We start from the raw sequence: 18,628 nt of genomic DNA on the forward strand, positions 1-18,628 counted from the left end.
TTTCTCTCTTTGCATTCTCTTTTTTAAAAAATTACTTTCCTATGAATAACACATCCATTCTTTTCTGCTAACTCTCCATTGTCTATCATTTTAACCTTGTTCTTTCTACTGATTCTACTCTTCTCCACATTTCCACGTCACTGAAACTAAACCAAAATCATCACCCCCCCAACACATTTTACTCTATTCTCTTTACTACCTCTAACTTTCCCTCCTGACTTACTGCCAGGACCTCCAGGTTCCATTGACTCTTGCTTATTGGTTAGAGGGTATCCCTGCTTAATCCAAGTGAATCAAAGGGGTTCATAGAGAAAGCCAGTCCTAAAAGAACTTAATATAAGAACAAGAATTGCTCATAGGGTTGTAACAGTAAATAAGTAACTACTGAATACAGGGCCCAGGATAGGTTGTTATATTGAAATTGTATTCTTTAGGAACACCAAATCTAATTTTATAGACAGGTATACAAGGTATCTGTATATAATTGTGAACTTAAAAGACTTACACAGCAGTGCTTGGTAAGGGCTGCTTTGGGTCTTAAACGGTGCTCACAGGTGCTTGTAGATTGGCATTCCCAATCCAAATGGGCAGAAGAAATACAAGAAAGGTGGCAAACAATGGAGTCTTTTCTCCCACTCAAAACAAGCAGGAAACAGAGCAGTCAATCAAAGACATAGAAGAGAGCCCCCAAAATGCTCTACAAAGTCTACTGATAAACATGTTAAATGAAAAGTTTGAATCAATACAGCAATCCTTCCATAAAGTAATAGATGATTTCATGGCCTCAACAAATAGAAAGATAAGTGAAATTCAAGAGTCAAATGAAAAGATAGTTACCCAGGTAAAAGCTTTGAGAGACAGCACTCAAAACCAAATTAATGAAGTAAAGAAGTCCATGCAAGACCTAAGAGACGACATGGAAATAATCAGGAAAGACCAGTCAGAAGGAAAAGAGATTCGAAATCAAGTAGCTAGTCTACAGTCCCGACTAACTGAAGCAGAGGATCGAATCTCAGGAGCTAAAGATTCCCTAGCATCTATGGAGAAAGATCAAAAATCAATACAAATCCAGTCCAATCAACAAAACAGATCACTACAGGAGATTCAAGACACAATCAGGAAGCCCAATTTAAGGATAATAGGTATTGAGGAAAACTTGGAGAAAGAAGTTAATGGGATAGGCAACCTATTTAACAGAATATTAGCTGAGAACTTCCCAAATATCCAGAAGGATAGGCCTATACGGATACAAGAAGCATTTAGAATCCCAAACAGACCAGACCAGAATAGGACATCCCACCAACACATTGTGATCAAAACAGGATCAGGAGAGTACAAGGAAAGAATCCTTAAAGCTGTTAGGGAGAAGAAAACAATCACATATGAAGGAAAAGCAATCAGAATTACCCCAGACTTCTCAGCAGAGACCATAAAAGCAAGGAGAGCCTGGAATGAGGTATACCAAACACTAAATAAAAATAACTACCAACCAAGAATACTGTACTCAGCCAAACACTCATTCATAGCCGAAGGTCAAATAAAAGTCTTCCACAGTAAGGAAAAACTGAATCAATATATCTCCACCAAACCAGCTTTACAGAAAATCCTCAAAGATGTACTACACAGGGAAAATAATCAAGATCCCAATACAGAGAGAGAAATGAACCCTAAATAGTAAACATCAGATCAAGAAATGGTGGCAGAGTGCTAGCCTTGAGCTGGAAGAAGCCAGGAACAGTGCTCAGGCCCTGAGTCCAAGGCCCAGGACTGGCCAAAATAAATAAATAAATAAATAAATAAAATAAAAAAAATAAATAAAAAAAGAAATGGGAAGACACAACTTTTAACAAGATAGTGATAATGAAAGGAATAAACGATCATCTCTCAATCCTAACTCTCAACATTAATGGACTTAATTCTCCAATCAAACGACGTAGGCTCATAAGTTGGATCAAAAATCAAGATCCATCTTTCTGCTACCTCCAAGAGACACATCTATCCAGGAGAAGTAAACATCTTCTAAAAGTGAAAGGCTGGAATCAAATCTATCAAGCAAATGGCCCCCATAAGCAGGCTGGAGTTGCAATCCTAGTATCAGACAAAATTGACTTCAAATTAAAAAAGGTAAGAGGAGACAAAGGTTACTACATACTAGTAAAGGGATCTCTCCTACAGGAAGATATAACCATTCTAAATATCTACACACCAAATGCAGGAGCACCCAACTTCATCAAACAAACACATTCATTGACTCTAAAAACACTCATAGACCCAAACACATTGATAGTTGGGGACTTTAACACTCCACTATCACCTCTGGACAGATCAACACGCCAAAAACTGAACAAAGAAATCACAGAACTAAATAATTGCATAGACCAACTAGACTTAACCGACATCTACAGAATATTCCACCCAGCAACAACAGAATACACATTCTTCTCCGCAGCACATGGAACATTCTCCAAAATAGATCACATCTTAGGGCACAAAGAAAATCTGTACAAATTCAGAAGTATCAAAACCATTCCCTGCATTCTCTCAGACCACAATGGAATAAAATTAGAGCTCAACTCAAAGAGCCACCACAGAAAATCCTACAATTCATGGAGACTAAACAACACACTGCTGAACCATCAGTGGGTCATTGAAGAAATTAGAACAGAAATTCAAATGTTTATGGAATTCAACCAAGATGAGGACACAAAGTACCAGCTCCTTTGGGACACAGCAAAGGCAGTACTCAGAAGAAAATTTATATCTCTGAGTGCATACACCAACAAACTGGAGAAACAGCAACTCAACAATTTAAGGAAGCACCTTAATTTCCTTGAAAGAGAACAACAAGCCAAATCCCAAGTCAATAGATGGAAGCAAATAATTAAAATCAAATCAGAATTAAATCAATTAGAGATGAAAAAAACCATGGAAAGAATCAACAAAACAAAGAGTTGGTTCTTTGAAAAAATCAACAAGATAGACAGACCCCTGGCAAACCTGACCAAAAAAACGAAGGCAGCACACTCAAATAAACAAGATAAGAGATGAAACAGGTAACATCACCACAGAAATAACCGAAATTCAGAAAATAATAAGGGACTATTTTGCAAACTTTTATGCCAACAAATTCGAGAACTTGGAAGAAATGGATGATTTCCTAGAAAAAATTCATATCCCCAAACTCAACCATGAAGATTTAAACCTTCTAAACAGACCCATATCCAGTATTGAAATAGAAATGGCAATAAATGATCTCCCATCCAAGAAAAGCCCAGGTCCAGATGGATTCACTGCAGAATTCTATAAGGCCTTCAAAACAGAACTCACACCAATATTTCTCAAACTCTTCAATGAAATTGAAAGAGAACGTTCTCTACCAGACACATTCTATGAAGCCAGTATAACCCTCATCCTAAAACCAGGCAGGGACTCATCATGGAAAGAGAACTATAGACCGATTTCCCTGATGAACATAGATGCAAAAATTCTAAACAAAATTCTGGCCAGTTGACTTCAACAGGTCATCAAAAAAATCATACACCACGATCAAACTGGATTCATCCCAGGGATGCAAAGTTGGTTTAATATACGCAAGTCAATTAATGTAATCCACCACATCAACCGGAGCAAGGTAAAGAACCACATGGTTTTATCTCTGGATGCGGAAAAAGTGTTCAATAAAATCCAGCACCCATTTATGCTAAAAGCCCTGGAAAAACTGGGATTCCAGGGAACATTCCTGAATATAATCAAGGCAGTGTATGACAAACCAACAGCAAGCATAACTCTAAATGGTGAAAAACTAAAGCCATTCCCTTTAAAATCAGGAACAAGGCAGGGATGTCCACTCTCTCCCCTGCTCTTCAACATAGTACTAGAATTCCTAGCCAGAGAAATTAGGCAAGAAGAAAATATAAAGGGGATCCAAATAGGAAAAGATGAAGTTAAACTTTCTCTCTTCGTAGATGACATGATCCCATACCTAAAGAACCCCATAGACTCTACCCCCAAGCTACTAGAGCTGATACAAAACTTTGGCAACATTGCAGGATATAAAATAAACCCTCAAAAATCAACGGCCTTTCTCTATGCTGACGACCCAAAGACCGAGGCTGAAATCAGGAAAGCAACTCCTTTTGCAATAGCCCACAAAACCATAAAATACCTAGGAATAACCTTAACCAAAGAAGTGAAAGACCTCTTTGATGAGAACTTTAAAAGATTGAAAAATGAAATTAAGGCAGAACTAAGGAAATGGAAAAACCTCCCATGCTCCTGGATTGGGAGGATTAATATAATCAAAATGGCAATATTTCCAAAGGCTATCTACAAATTCAGTGCAGTACCCATTAATATCCCAACACCATTTTTTAATGAAATAGAGGAAGCAATCCAGAAATTCATATGGAACAATAAAAGACCTAGAATAGCAAAAACAATCCTAAGCAGAAAGAACAGTGCTGGAGGAATTACAATACCCAACTTCAAGCTTTATTATAAAGCTATAGTAATAAAAACAGCTTGGTATTGGCACCGGAACAGGCCTGAAGACCAATGGAACAGAATTGAAGACCCAGAAATGAACCCACAGAACTATGCCTACTTAATCTTTGATAAAGGAGCTAAAACAATAGTTTGGAAAAAAGATAGCCTCTTTAACAAATGGTGCTGGCAAAACTGGTTCAACACATGCAACAAACTAAAACTAGATCCTTATATATCACCCTGCACCAAAATCAATTCCAAATGGATCAAAGACCTCAAAATCAAAACAGACACCCTGAAAACACTAAAGGAAGGAGTAGGAGAAACACTTGGGCTCCTTGGCGCAGGACGGAACTTCCTTAACAAAGACCCAGAAAGGCTACAAATCAAAGACAGGTTGGACAAATGGGACTGCATCAAACTGCAGAGCTTCTGCACGGCAAAGGACATAGCTCGCAAGATAAACAGAAAGCCCACAGACTGGGAGAAGATCTTTACTGACATTTAGCAGACAAAGGCCTCATATCTAAAATATATACAGAAATAAAAAAATTACCTTCCTCCAAAACAAAACCGCAAAGAACCAATAGCCCCCTCATCAAGTGGGCTAAAGACTTACAAAGCGACTTCTCTGGTGAGGAAATGAGAATGGCCAAGAGACATATGAAAAAGTGTTCTACATCACTGGCCATAAAAGAAATGCAAATCAAAACATCATTGAGATTCCATCTCACCCCAGTAAGAATGTCCTATATCAAGAAAACTAACAATGACAATTGTTGGAGGGGATGTGGCCAAAAGGGAACCCTACTTCATTGTTGGTGGGAATGTAAACTGGTTCAGCCACTCTGGCAAGCAGTATGGAGATTCCTCAGAAGGCTAAATATAGAACTCCCCTATGACCCAGCAACCCCACTTTTGGGTATCTATCCAAAAAACCACAAACAAAATCACAGTAATGCCACCAGCACAACAATGTTCATCGCAGCGCAATTTGTCATAGCTAGAATCTGGAACCAACCCAGATGCCCCTCAGTAGACGAATGGATCAGGAAAATGTGGTACATATACACAATGGAATTTTATGCCTCTATCAAAAAGAATGACATTGCCCCATTTGTAAGGAAGTGGAAAGACTTGGAAAAAAATTATAGTAAGTGAAGTGAGCCAGACCCAAAGAAACATGGACGCTATGGTCTCCCTTATTGGGAATAATTAGCACAGGTTTAGGCAAGTCACAGCAGAGGATCACAAGAACCCAATAGCTATACCCTTATGATCACATAAGATGATGCTAAGTGAAATGAACTCCATGTTATGGAAACCATTGTTATATCACGGTTGTAACTACTTTCAATGTCCCATGTGTATCTGTAGCCTCTACTATTGATGATGTTCTTGTATCACCTTCCTGTGGTTGTAGCTACACTATCTCTGTAATCTTATCTGAGTATATTGGAAAATTGAAAGGGAATACCAAAATCGAGAGACACAGGGTAAAAAAAGACAAACAACTACAGAAGCAATACTTGCAAAACTGTTTGGTGTAAGTGAACTGAACACCTCATGGGGGGAAAGGGAAAGGGGGAAGAGGGAGGGGGGAATGAGGGACGAGGTAACAAACAGTACAAGAAATGTATCCAATGCCTAACGTATGAAACTGTAACCTCTCTGTACATCAGTTTGATAATAAAAATTTGGAAAAAAGAAAAAAAATACGTGGTGTACACATACAATAAAATATTATTCATTGTTTAGAAAGAAAAAATCAATGTGACAACAAAGACAAAGCTTGAGGAACTTATGCAAACTAACTCAGTTACAGAAGGACAGATACTATATGATTCCACTTGTATGGAGTATGCAGAATATAGTTGAACTCTTAGAAGTAGAGTTGAATGTTGCCTTCTGGAGGGAATGGGCATAAATGAAGAATTGCTAATTAATAGCTATACATTTCAGCTACACAAGAGGAATAAGTTCTAGAGATAACATATAGTTAACAATCCTGTACTATACATTTACAAGTATTTTAATATAGGCATGGCTCAGAGGTAAGAGAGCCTGCCTTGCAAGCATGAAGCCCTGAGTTCAAATCTTAGTGCCACCAAAAAACCCCCAAAAACCTGATTAAAATCTTTTTAAATGTCAGTTATTGGTGGCTCATACCTGTAATCCTAACTACTCAGGAGACTGAGATCTGAGTATTGTGGTTTAAAGCCAGCTCAGGCAGGAAAGTCTCTGCAATTTATACAAGAAGCTACAAGTAGAGCTGTGGTTCAGTGGTAGAGAGGTAGCCTTGAGAAAAAAAGGCTCATGGACAGTGCCCAGACCCTAACTTCAAACCCCAGGACTGGCACCCCTGCCCCACACATACACACACACTTTATAAAAAGGATGGATCTCATGTAAAGTGTTCTTACCACAATAAAAAATATTAATCTGAATCACAAAATTATAATCAAGTAATTATAAACTTACAAAGAATCATCCTTAAGTCATCTCTCTCTTCCCCACAGGATTGTGCCTGGTCCCTTGTTCATGCTAGTCAAATGATCTACTACTAAGCTACACCTCAAGCCCTCATCTATTTTTTTTTTTGGTGGGGGAGCCAATATGCATTTATTTACCTTATGGGTACACAAATGGAATACTGAAATCAACTTTTTTCAAGAGACAACCAAATGATGAAACATTGAAGTGACTTTCTCTCTGCAGAGAGCTATTAAAGAGGAACTCAGACTTTCCACTATGTAGCCAAGTTATAGCAGGGTAGATGGAATCAAATGAGATGATGTGGGAACCATGCACCACCCTGTCAGCAGTAAGGGACTGGGTGACTCAAGAAAGGGGCAGCATAGTTCTACTGATTTATTTCTACATGTTGTTCAGAGGTCATGAACCAACAATAGGAGGCCCTCACCAATTATTACAGATGAAATTATAATCATTTGGGAAATGACTGCTTTGCTTATTTTTTTTAATAGTATACCAAGTTTTCACATGTATGTTGGAGAGAGGTTTTTACTAACTGCCTAGAAACTTTTAGGCACCAAAATCTGGCCAAGATTGAGAACATTCTATCCTCTTGTTAAGTGACAAATTTTGACACCACCTACATGAACAGCATGTAAACAGAGGTTCAGGTAAGCTCCAGGCAATGTTGTTCTTCCAGTCACTAGATCAAAGTCATGCAGTAGGGAGAGAACAGTGAGCTTTAATAGAACAAGAGGCCTGAAGTGGTGCATGATGCATGCCTGTTATTCCAGGAGGGAGGCTGAGTCACACTCCAAGGCTGACTAAAGCAGAGAGAGAATGAAGAGAGAGAGAGAGAGAGAGAGAGAGAGAGAGAGAGAGAGAGAGAGAGAGAGAGACAGAGACAGAGACAGAGACAGAGAGACAGAGACAGAGAGTGAAAGAGAAAGACAAAGGTAGAAAAGAGAGGACAGAGAGGGTGAAAGACACACAGAGAAGGCTGGCAAGCAAGAGAGGGATAAGGGTCAAATTTGGGTTTTAAATATACAAAAACATGTAAACAGATTCTAAGATAAAACTTTATATAAGTACAGCATAACGAAATCTACCACATGATGTCTGAAAAAGAGAGGAAGAAAGAGGGGAGCAATGGGAATACATTGGAAGGATGAATTTGTTCAAAGTATACCGTGTACATGTATGGAAATACCACAACCACAAAACTCTTTTACATTACAAACGTTAACCCAAAAAAACCAGGAATCAAGAAAAGGACTGTCTCCCTCTGCTGGCAAAGAACCAGACACCCAAATCAGATTATGTATGTATGTAAGTATGTATGATGTATATATGTATGTATGTATGTATGTATGTATTTTCCAGTCGTGGGACCTTAGCTCAAAGCTTGGGTACTATCCTTGAGCACCTGAGTCAAGGCTAGGGCTCTACTACTGGAGCCACAGTGCCACTTCCAGCCTTTTCCGAGTAATTTACTGGAGATAAGAGTCTCATGGACTTTCATGCCCAGAATGGCTTTGAACCAGTATCCTCAGATCTTGTCCTCCTGAGTAGCTAGGATTACAAGCATGAGCCACTGGCTCTTGGCTAAGATGAAACCTTTAAGGTAGTAGATGCCAGGACTTCTCTTTGGGGCCTCTCTCTGGATACAGTCTCACTCTTTCATGGTTTCCTTTTACTTTCAAATAGATTTATTCTGTTTACCTTAGAAAAAGACTAGATTTTCAAAAAGGAGTTCCCTTCTGTGAAGAGGGAACAGGAAGTATTAGAAAACACCAGGGCTGGGGCTGGGAATATGGCCTAGTGGCAAGAGTGCTTGCCACATATACATGAGGCCCTGGGTTTGATTCCTCAGCACCACATATACAGAAAATGGCCAGAAGTGGCGCTGTGGCTCAAGTGGCAAAGTGCTAGCCTTGAGCAAAAAAGAAGCCAGGGACAGTGCTCAGGCCCTGAGTTCACGGCCTAGGACTGGCAAAAAAAAAAAAAAAAAGAAAACACCAGGGCCTATCTGAAAATGTGTTTTTCTTAAGAGTACCATGTTCCTGGCCAATGCTAATTTAGAGTTTCATAGAATCTGTATGTAATAACACAGTTCCAAATTGTGTTTCATCTGCAATTCAGACATATCTAGGCATAGTTGAAGAAAGGGAAGGTGGGCAGACTGGATCTTGATCTGTAACAAAGCTGCTAGCTGGGCATGGAGGGGCAGATCCCTCTGTCTCACTAAAATATTTGAAAAACACTGAGCCATGCCATGTTGCCCAGAGAGGAACTCAGCAGGGAAGGAAGACTGGGCTGCATAACCAGCATCCTGTGCGGCTCTGGACTTGAGAACATCAGCTTCCGCAGCTTCCAGTGGGTGATGGCAGGGCCCTAAGGAATGCCAGCATCCGGTGGACAGAAGCCAGGGCAGTCTTTTTACATAGATGGTGCTGGTTCACCAAGAAGGTAACATGCAGCAGATTCCAGGCAGAAGATGGCTGTACCTACCTAGCCAGAGAAATCAGCATAAATGTCAACATGAGGTGATACTTAAGATCTCCATTTCTCAATGGGGACTCCCCCAAAATGCATGTGTGGTACCACAAAGAGGTGCTTCCTTTACCTGTGTAAGCAGGTAAGGGGGAATAAAAGAGAACTGTGACACCATTAATGATACTTTCTTCATGTACAAAAAGGCCAATGAAAGTCCAGAACATGGTAGGAGGGGTTTGCTTTTCACGTCTTCTGGATATTCAACCAGGAGACTGAAGCTCTTATACCCAAATGTCACTTTTTAAAAGTTCTCTGCAGGGCTGGGGATATGGCCTAGTGGCAAAGAGTGCTTGCCTCGTATACATGAGGCCCTGGGTTCGATTCCCCAGCACCACATATACAGAAAATGGCCAGAAGTGGCGCTGTGGCTCAAGTGGCAGAGTGCTAGCCTTGAGCAAGAAGAAGCCAGGGACAGTGCTCAGGCCCTGAGTCCAAGCCCCAGGACTGGCCAAAAAAAAAAAAAAAAAGATAAAAGTTCTTTGCAGTACAGATGTCAAAATGAGGTTGAATTAAAAGATGAGTGGATAAACAAAATGTGGTATATAAAGTGTAATATTATGAAGTCATAAAAAGTAATGAAATTCTGACACACATTACAATATGGACATAAACTTTGACAAAATTGCTAAGTGAAACAAAAGCCAGATAAAAAAGGACAAATATTGTATGACTCCCTTTAAATAAACTAGATAGCACAGGCAAATCTATAGAGACAGAAATTAAACTAGAGATTATTAGAGCCTAGAGGAGGAGGGAACAGAGAGTCAATGCTTAACAGAGTTATAAAACATTTTGGAAATAGTAGAGGTACTTTTGTAACTTTATTAATGCCACTGAATTCTACATTGAACTGGTTAAAATGGCAAATTTCATACTTATACTAATTTTACCATAATTTCAAAAAATCAACAAAAGAAAAAGGTTGACTTCATTTTAGCCTAGTTTAAAAAACAGAAAGGGCTTGGAATATGGCCCAGTGGTAAAAGTGCTTGCCTCGTATACATGAAACCCTGGGTTTGATTCCTCAGTACCACATATATGGAAGAAGCCAGAAGGGGCACTGTGGCTCAAGTGGTAGAGTGCTAGCCTTGAGCAAAAAGAAGCCAGGGACAATGCTCAGGCCCTGAGTTCAAGCTCCACAACTGGCCAAAAAACAAAGAAAGAGAAAGAAAGCTAGTGGCTGGTGGCACATGGCTGTAATGATTACTCAGGAGGCTGAAAGATCTGAGGATCAAGGTTCAAAGCTAGCTCAGGAAGACAAATTTGAGAGCCTCTTACCTCCAATTATCCAGCAAAAAGCCAGAAATGGTGCAAGTGGTAGAGTGCCAACCTTGAGTAAAAAGGCCGTGAGAGCTTGCAGCCCTGAGTTCAGGCCTAAATATTGGTGCATGAGTGTGTGTGTGTGTGTGTGTGTGTGTGTGTGTGTGTGCGCGCATGTGCGCACATACACAAAGGACGAGAACAAAAGAAAGACTTGGGACATAGCTCAATGGTGGAGTGTTTTCCTAGCATACATGAAAGCTTGGATTTTTATCCCAGATGCCACAAAGAAACAGAGACAGAGATGCAGAGAGAGAGACGGAGACACAGAGAGAAAGAAATAGAGAAGATAGATGCTAGGGACATAGTAGTGGGAAATCATACTCAAGAGTCAGAAAGCCTTAGAGAACACCTAATTTAGTTCTTAAATTTCACTTGAATCCTCTTTACTGCCTTCAAAAGTTGAGTTTCCATGCCTGCACCTACTTACTCTTGAGATTACCCACAAGGCCGGGCAGGCTAGCCATCTGATGAGCTTAGTCTCTGTATAACATGAATCTCTAGGTGGTCTTTTGGCCAGAATGGTGCTAAGGCAGAGGGAGTAGGAGGGCTTAAAAGCTGGGCATATGACTCACCCAGAAGCTGGAATGTGGGACAAGGCCAAATGTTTTCTAAAGCCTCATAAAATGTTATTGGATACTGGGAGCAGTACTTGCCTTCTTGGAGAAAATGAGTGATTGTCTGGGAATGAGGCAACTGCCTTAACAGAATCTAATCCTGCATGAAACTGATTGCTTTGTTATCTCTGCTTTATGTGCCCTGCATCTTTATACAAATGCTGCTATGAGAAGCAGATGAAGAATGTCTCCCAGGAAGGGGTCAGCTACACTCCTGGCAGCACTTTGACAGACAGTTTTGGTGGCAAATGGAGACCAGGAATTATAAACAACGATTAATAACTGATGCTAAGAGCACTTTGTCAGCAAGCAGGAAGGGCAAAGGCCTCAGGTTCAAGACCTCTATAGCAAGAGCAAATCCATGTGTGTGTGAAATATCGTTCTTCCCTACAGGGCAAGAGAATGTCAAACACTGTTAATCAGGGCTGCCTAGTTGCCATCTTGTTCATCTCAAGAGTTCCGCAGGAAAGCACACAGAAGGTAACAACTAAAAGGAGTCAATTTTTATAACTTTATGGAAGGTGAGTAATAGCATCTCACACTCAAAGAGATCTTAATAGTTTGCAATGCAACTGCATTTTTCTCTTTTCATTTGATCCCCACAGAAACTCCCTAAGTAAGGGGAGTGTTTAGAGGAGCAAGCTGATAGAGAAATTTAGTGACTTAGTCAATGTTGTACCACGCTAAGTGATAAGAGCAGTTCAGGCTCCAGGCCCACTGCTTTTCCTAATACCTCACTAGCTTGCCCAGAAAGATGTTATTGTCAGAGAACATCTTCATTTCAGACTCGGAGATGTATCAGCTTCTCCACATTTGAATAAACATCTTGGAATTAGCAAGGATGGTGATCTGGAACTATTTAGGTAAAAAATGAAACTTTATATGGGGGGAAATATGGAAGAATTAATGAATATTAAATGGTGCTACCATGTGTGTGTCTCCCCACCCCAAATTCATATGTTGAAATCATAAATTCCAACGTCAAGGTATTAGGAGGTGGGGCCTTGGGAGGTGATTAAATCATGAGGGGCTCTCGACTTCTAATGGGGTAACTTTATCTTAGAAAAGTGGGCCCAAGGGAGTTTGTTTTCCCTTTACCATGTAAGGAAACAGAGAAGGGTGATCAGGACTCAGGTCTTGCTAGAGACAGAGTCTACTGATCTTGGGTGTGTTCAACTCTCAGAATTGTGGGCCATAAATTTCTGTCACTTACAGGCTACCCATTTCACAGTGTTTTATTATAGCACCCCAAACTAAGATATGACCAAAATATTAAGGGCAGTCTTCTCTCCTCCCCTTCCTCAAGACCACTCAGTCGTTCCCTTTCTCCCCTACCCTTGCTCCAAAAGCACTTTCATTTTGCTCAGTGTAAGCACTTCATTTATTAAGAAAATTCCTCTCAATAATGAAAGTGAGAAGGCCTATTAAGAATATGCACTGGAGGAACTTAGTTGTCCTGTCCAGTGCTTTGCACATGGTCAGTTCTCAGAAAAGCTATACTGGCTTCAAAAGTGATATTCTGGAAACAGGTGTGATACATGCCTATGATTCTATAATGCCTATAATTCTTGGGAGGCAAAGCATGGAGGTTGTGAGTTTGAGCTGGTCCAAGCAAAGTGGGTAAGACCCTATCCATAAATTAAACACAAGAAAAAGGGCTGAGGGCATGGTTCAAGAAGCCAAGCACTTACCTAGCATGCACAAGACCACAGGTTTGACTCAGTATTATGAAAAAGTGATATTTTAGGCGCATTTAAGTAATATCTCTTTAGAATTTGAAGCTTCCTGAATGCAAAATGATTAAACTGACTGCCTCAATGGCTGGTGGTGCAGGACTGTCACCAAAACATGCTTTTCATGAACTGTGATATATACACTTTCACTGTACAGGAAACAAAGCTGTGGAAGGAAAGTGCAACCACAGGTTAAGGTTTGAAAGATTTCTCCATCTCTCTCTTTTCATAAAAGGACCAAATCTTGTTAGCAGACTAGCCAGAGAGGAGTCAAAGTATGTTGCTGAGATGAACAGAAACATGTATCTTATTCTTATCCTAAAAACTGTGTCTATGCTGTCTATTTTCTCTTCTCAGATTAGCATAACTTTTTTTCATTTTAATCTTTTTTTGTCAGTTGGTAATGTCTATTTTGAGAAAAAAAATACTTCAAATAATCCTGGAAGCAAATGGGGAGAGAATTTCCTTCACAAAAATTCATTTTAGAAACGCAGTAACATTAAGTGAATAAAAAGTTGAGAAATAAGCAACTTCATTATAATATAGTTAAAGTCTGTCTGTATGAGACTACAATTTAGGGTCACTATACTTCAAAAGACATACTCTCATGCTTTTGATATTCTCTGGCTGGTGGGGATAAGAACCTCACATGTATTCCTCTCTCTCCATTCTCTATCTGCAGTGACAATGGTCACACTATCCTTATGACATTTATACTACTATTATTATTTTTTATTAATTAAATTTTGTTGACAAGGTGCTGTGCAGAAGGGGTACAGTTACATAATAGGGCAGTGAGTACATTTCTTGTGATATCTTACACCCTCGTTTTTCTTTCCCTTCCCTAGATCAGGTAGGCATATATACAATACTCAGTGTACAAAAACATACACAGTAGCCATGTGGCATACGCCAAAGGAAATTCGCATAGAACTTTAAATATAACGTCAACAATAGAGTTTGCTTATCCTTGTCTCATATGATCATACATACATAGCTTTTGAGCTATTGTGATCCACTGAGAGGTCTATTTTAGACCTTTTTATGTTTAGTAGTTGTTTGGTTTTAGTTACATAGTGTAAGGTTGCTGTCCCAAACCTGTGGGAAATACCATTTGACAAGAAGTTTTTTGTTTCTCAGACCTGGTCTCTACTGTCCCCCGCCCCCCCAACCTTAACAGTCATATATCAAGGAGATCATGCCCCTTTGTTTTCTGTGTTCTAGGCTTGTCTTGATCAGCATTATTTGTTCAAGTTCTGACCATTTCCCTGTGAATACCAATATTTTCTCATTTCTGATTGCTATGTAGTATTCCATTGTGTATAGGTACCATATTTTTTGGATCCATTCATCTGTAGAGTGGCATCTGGGTTGTTTCCATATTTTGGCTATTGTGAATTGTGCAGCAATAAACATGGATGTGCAGATGTCTTTTTGATATCCTGAGACCTGTTGTTCAGGATAGATGCCTAGGAGTGGTATGGCTGGGTCATAGGGTAGGTCTATGCTGAGCTTTCTGAGGAACCTCTATACTGTTCTCCCAAGTGGTTGTACTAATTTGCACTCCCACCAACAATGGAGAAAGGTTCCTCTTTCCCCGCATCCCGTCCAGCATTTGTTGTTGCCTGAGGTTCAGAGTATAGGCCATTCTAACTGGAGTGAGGTGGTATCTCAGGATTGTTTTTATTTGCATTTCCTTTACTGCCAGGGATGTTGAACATTTCTTCATATGTTTCTTTGCCATTTTTATCTCTTCTCCTGTGAAGTCTTCTTTAGCTCCTTTGCCCATTTAATAATTGGTTTACTGGGCTTGGAAGGGGTTAGTTTTTTGAGTTCTCTGAAGATGACGGATATTAGGCCTTTGTTGCTCTGCTGGTAAAGATCCTTTCTCATATGGTTGGCTGTCTTTCTAGTTTGGTGGCTATGTCTTTAGTTGTGCAGAAACTTTTTATTTTGTGGTAGTCCCATTTGTCGAGTCTCTCCCCTATCTGTTGTGCCCCTGGGACTCTATTCAGGAAGTTCCAACCTGTGCCTATAAGTTCTAGCATCTTTCCTACTCTGTCCTTCAGTAGTTTCAAAGATTTAGGTCTGATGTTGAGGTCCTTGATCCATTTTGAGTTGATCTTGGTTCATGGTGATAGGCTAGGGTCTACTTTGAGTTTTCTACATATGGCTGCCCAGTTTTCCCAACACCAGTAGTTGAAGAGGCTATGTTTTTTCCATTGTCTTTAGCTCCTTTGTCAAATATCAGCTGACTGTAAGAATGCGGCTTTATTTCTGGGTCTTCTATTCTATTCCATTGGTCTTTAGGTCTGTTTTTATACCAATACCAGGCTGCTTTTGTTATGATGGCTCTATAATAGAGCTTGAAATCTGGTATTGTGATACCTCCTGAACTGCTTTTTTTTTTTGTCTAGAATTGCTTTGGCTATTCTAGTTCTTTTGCTGTTCCATATGAATTTATAGGTTACTTTCTCTATTTCAGTGAAGAATGTAGCTGGGATCTTGATGGGGGTTGCATTGAATTTGTATAACAATTTGGGCAATATGGCCATTTCCAATATATTGATTCTGCCTACCCATGAGCATGGGAGGTCTTTCCATCTCATTGTGTCTTCTTTGATTTCCCTTTTTAGATTTTTATAGTTCTCATTAAATAGGTCATTCACGTCTTTAGTTAGGTTGATCCCTAGGTAATTTATTCTTTTTTTTTAGCTATTGTAAATGGTATTATTCCCATAATTTCCTTTTCTGCTTGTACATTGCTGGTGTATAGAAAAGCTGCTGACTTTTGTGGGTTGATTTTGTATCCTGCTACTTTGCCAAAATGGTTTATTAGGTCTAGGACTTTGGGCACTGGGTATTTTAGGTCCTTCAGATATAAGATCATGTCGTCTGCAAATAGGGATAGTTTGATTTTTTCTTTGCCAATGTGGATCCCTTTGATGTCCTCCTCTTCCCTTATTGCTATGGCTAGGGATTCCAGCACTGTGTTGAAAAGAAGTGGCGAGAGTGGGCATCCTTGTCGTATTCCTGAGTTTAGGGGGAATGGTTTTAGTTTCTCCCCATTTAATATGATATTAGCAGTTGGTCTGTTGTATATGGCTTTTATTGTTTTAAAGAATGTTCGCTTGATTCCTGTTCTCTCCAGGGCTTTTAACACGTATGAATGTTGTATTTTGTCAAAGGCTTTTTGGGCATCGGCTGAGACAATGATGTGGTTCTTGGTTTTAGCTGTTAACGTGGTGAATTATGTTTATTGATTTATGGATGTTGAACCATCCTTGTGACTGTGGGATGAAGCCTACTTGATCATGATGTATAATTTTCTTGATCAGTTTCTGGATCCTGTTAGCTAATATTTTGTTGAGGAGCTTTGCGTCTGTGTTCATTAGTGATGTTGGTCTGTAGTTCTCTTTTTTTGTTGTGTCTTTGCCTGGTTTGGGAATGAGTATAATATAAGCTTCATAGAATGAGTTTGGGATTTCTCCCTCTGTTTCTACTTCATGGAAGGGTTTGAGGAGTATTGGTATTAGCTCCTCACTAAAGATTTTATAGAATTCATTAGTGAATCCATCTGGGCCTGGGCTTTTCTTTGTTGGGAGGCTCTTGATTACCTCCTGTATCTTGCTGTAAGTTATTGCTGTATTTAGTTGATTTATTTCTTCTTGATTCAGTTTGGGCAGCTTATACTTCTCTAAGAATTGGTCCATTTCTGTAAAATTATCGTTCTTTAGTGAGTAGAGGTTCTGGAAATATTTCCTTATGATTGTTCGAATATCATGTGTATTTGTTGTAATTTTTCCGGTGGAGTCCCTGATCTTACGGATATGAGTCTCTTCTTTTTTTGGTAAGTCTTGCAAGGGGTCTGTCAATTTTATTTATTTTCTCAAAGAACCAGCTTTTAGTTTTATTGAGTTGTTGAATGATCTTTCTATTTTCAATCAGATTTATCTCTTCTTTAATCTTTGTGATCTCTCTCCTCCTAGTCGTTTTAGATTCAATTTTTTCTTGTTTCTACAAATGTTTTAGTTTCATCGTGAGGTTATTCACCTGATCTGATTCCATTCTTTTAATGTGAGTGCTGAGGGCGATGATCTTGCCCCTCAGCACTGCCTTAGCTGTATCCCATAGGTTTTTTTGTGATGTATTTTCATTGTCGTGTGGCTTATGAATTTGTTAATTTCATCCTTAATTTGCTCTGTGACCCAAGTGTTAGATAACAGTGAGGGGTTTAGCCTCCAAGTATTTGTGTAGCCTCTGTGGTATCCTTTGTTATTGAGGGTTATCTTGATTCCACTGCATTTACACTATTATTACTTTTGTGTATGTGAGTGCTGGTCCTGAGATTTAAACTCAGGACCTGGAAACTGTCCCTGAGCTTTTTATTTATGTTTGTTTTTATTGTTATTATTATTATTATTTTATTTTTTTATTCAAATTTTTATTATCAAACTGATGTACAGAGAGGTTACAGTTTCATACGTTAGGCATTAGATACATTTCTTGTACTGTTTATTACCTTGTCCCTCATACCCCCCTCCCTCTTTTTATTGTTATTATAAAGGTGATATACAGAGGGATTGCAGTTACCTAAGTCAGGTACAGAGCAAATTTCTTTTTCTTTTTTTGTCAGTCATAGGCTTGAACTCAGGGTCTAGGTGCTGTCTCTGAGCTTTTTCACTCAAGCCTAGTGTTCTACCACTTTGAGCCACAGTGCCACTTCCAGTTTTATGGTTGTTAATTAGAGATTAGAGTCTCATGGACTTTCCTGCCCTGGCTCGCTTCAAACCACAATCCTCAGATCTCAGCTTCCTAAGGAGCTAGGATTATAGGCGTGAGCCACTGGCACTCAGTAAGTAAGAGTGCATTTCTGTTTGGACAGTGTCACCCCACTTAGTGTTTTTGCTCAAGGCTAGGACTCTACCACTTGAGCGACAGCTCCACTTCTGTTTTTTTGTTTTGTTTTTTTTTGGTGGTTAATTGAAGATAAGAGTCTCACAGACTTTACTGCCTGGACTGGAAAGTCAAGCAGTAGTTCTTAGATTTCAACCCTCTGTTTACCTAAGATTACAGGTGTTAGCCATGGGTGCCCAGCTATTTACTGTATTTTTATTTAATAGTACATCCTTCTCAAGTCTGGATTTGTTACCAATGTATGGTTGGAAATTTCTTGTCAAAAGGTGACTTTTGCCGGGTGCTACTGGCAGGTGCGGGGTAAAGCCCAGGCTAGCCCACTGAAGGATTAGAGGCCACCTGGAGGATGGAGGTCCTCCAGCTAGTAGGCAGACTACCAGCAGACTTAGAAATGAGGCCACCTGGGGCCAGAAGGCCTGCAAGCCTACCTGGCAACTGACTGTAGGAATGTGAGTTGAAGACAGAAGAATTTCCTAGCCCAAACCATCAACTCACAGAATGGTGAGCAAGTAGAAATTATTTATT

General features: G+C 39.6%; 1 protein-coding gene across 3 annotated transcripts in view; it reads right to left on the bottom strand.

The window, feature by feature from the left end:
• Window positions 1-18,628, bottom strand: part of Map3k13 (mitogen-activated protein kinase kinase kinase 13) — a 156,192-nt gene that overhangs the window by 13,708 nt on the left and 123,856 nt on the right. The gene's annotated exons all lie outside the window — the stretch shown is intronic.

This window comes from Perognathus longimembris, chromosome 5 (genome assembly GCF_023159225.1).
Source record: "Perognathus longimembris pacificus isolate PPM17 chromosome 5, ASM2315922v1, whole genome shotgun sequence".
Taxonomy (NCBI): Eukaryota; Metazoa; Chordata; class Mammalia; order Rodentia; family Heteromyidae; genus Perognathus; species Perognathus longimembris.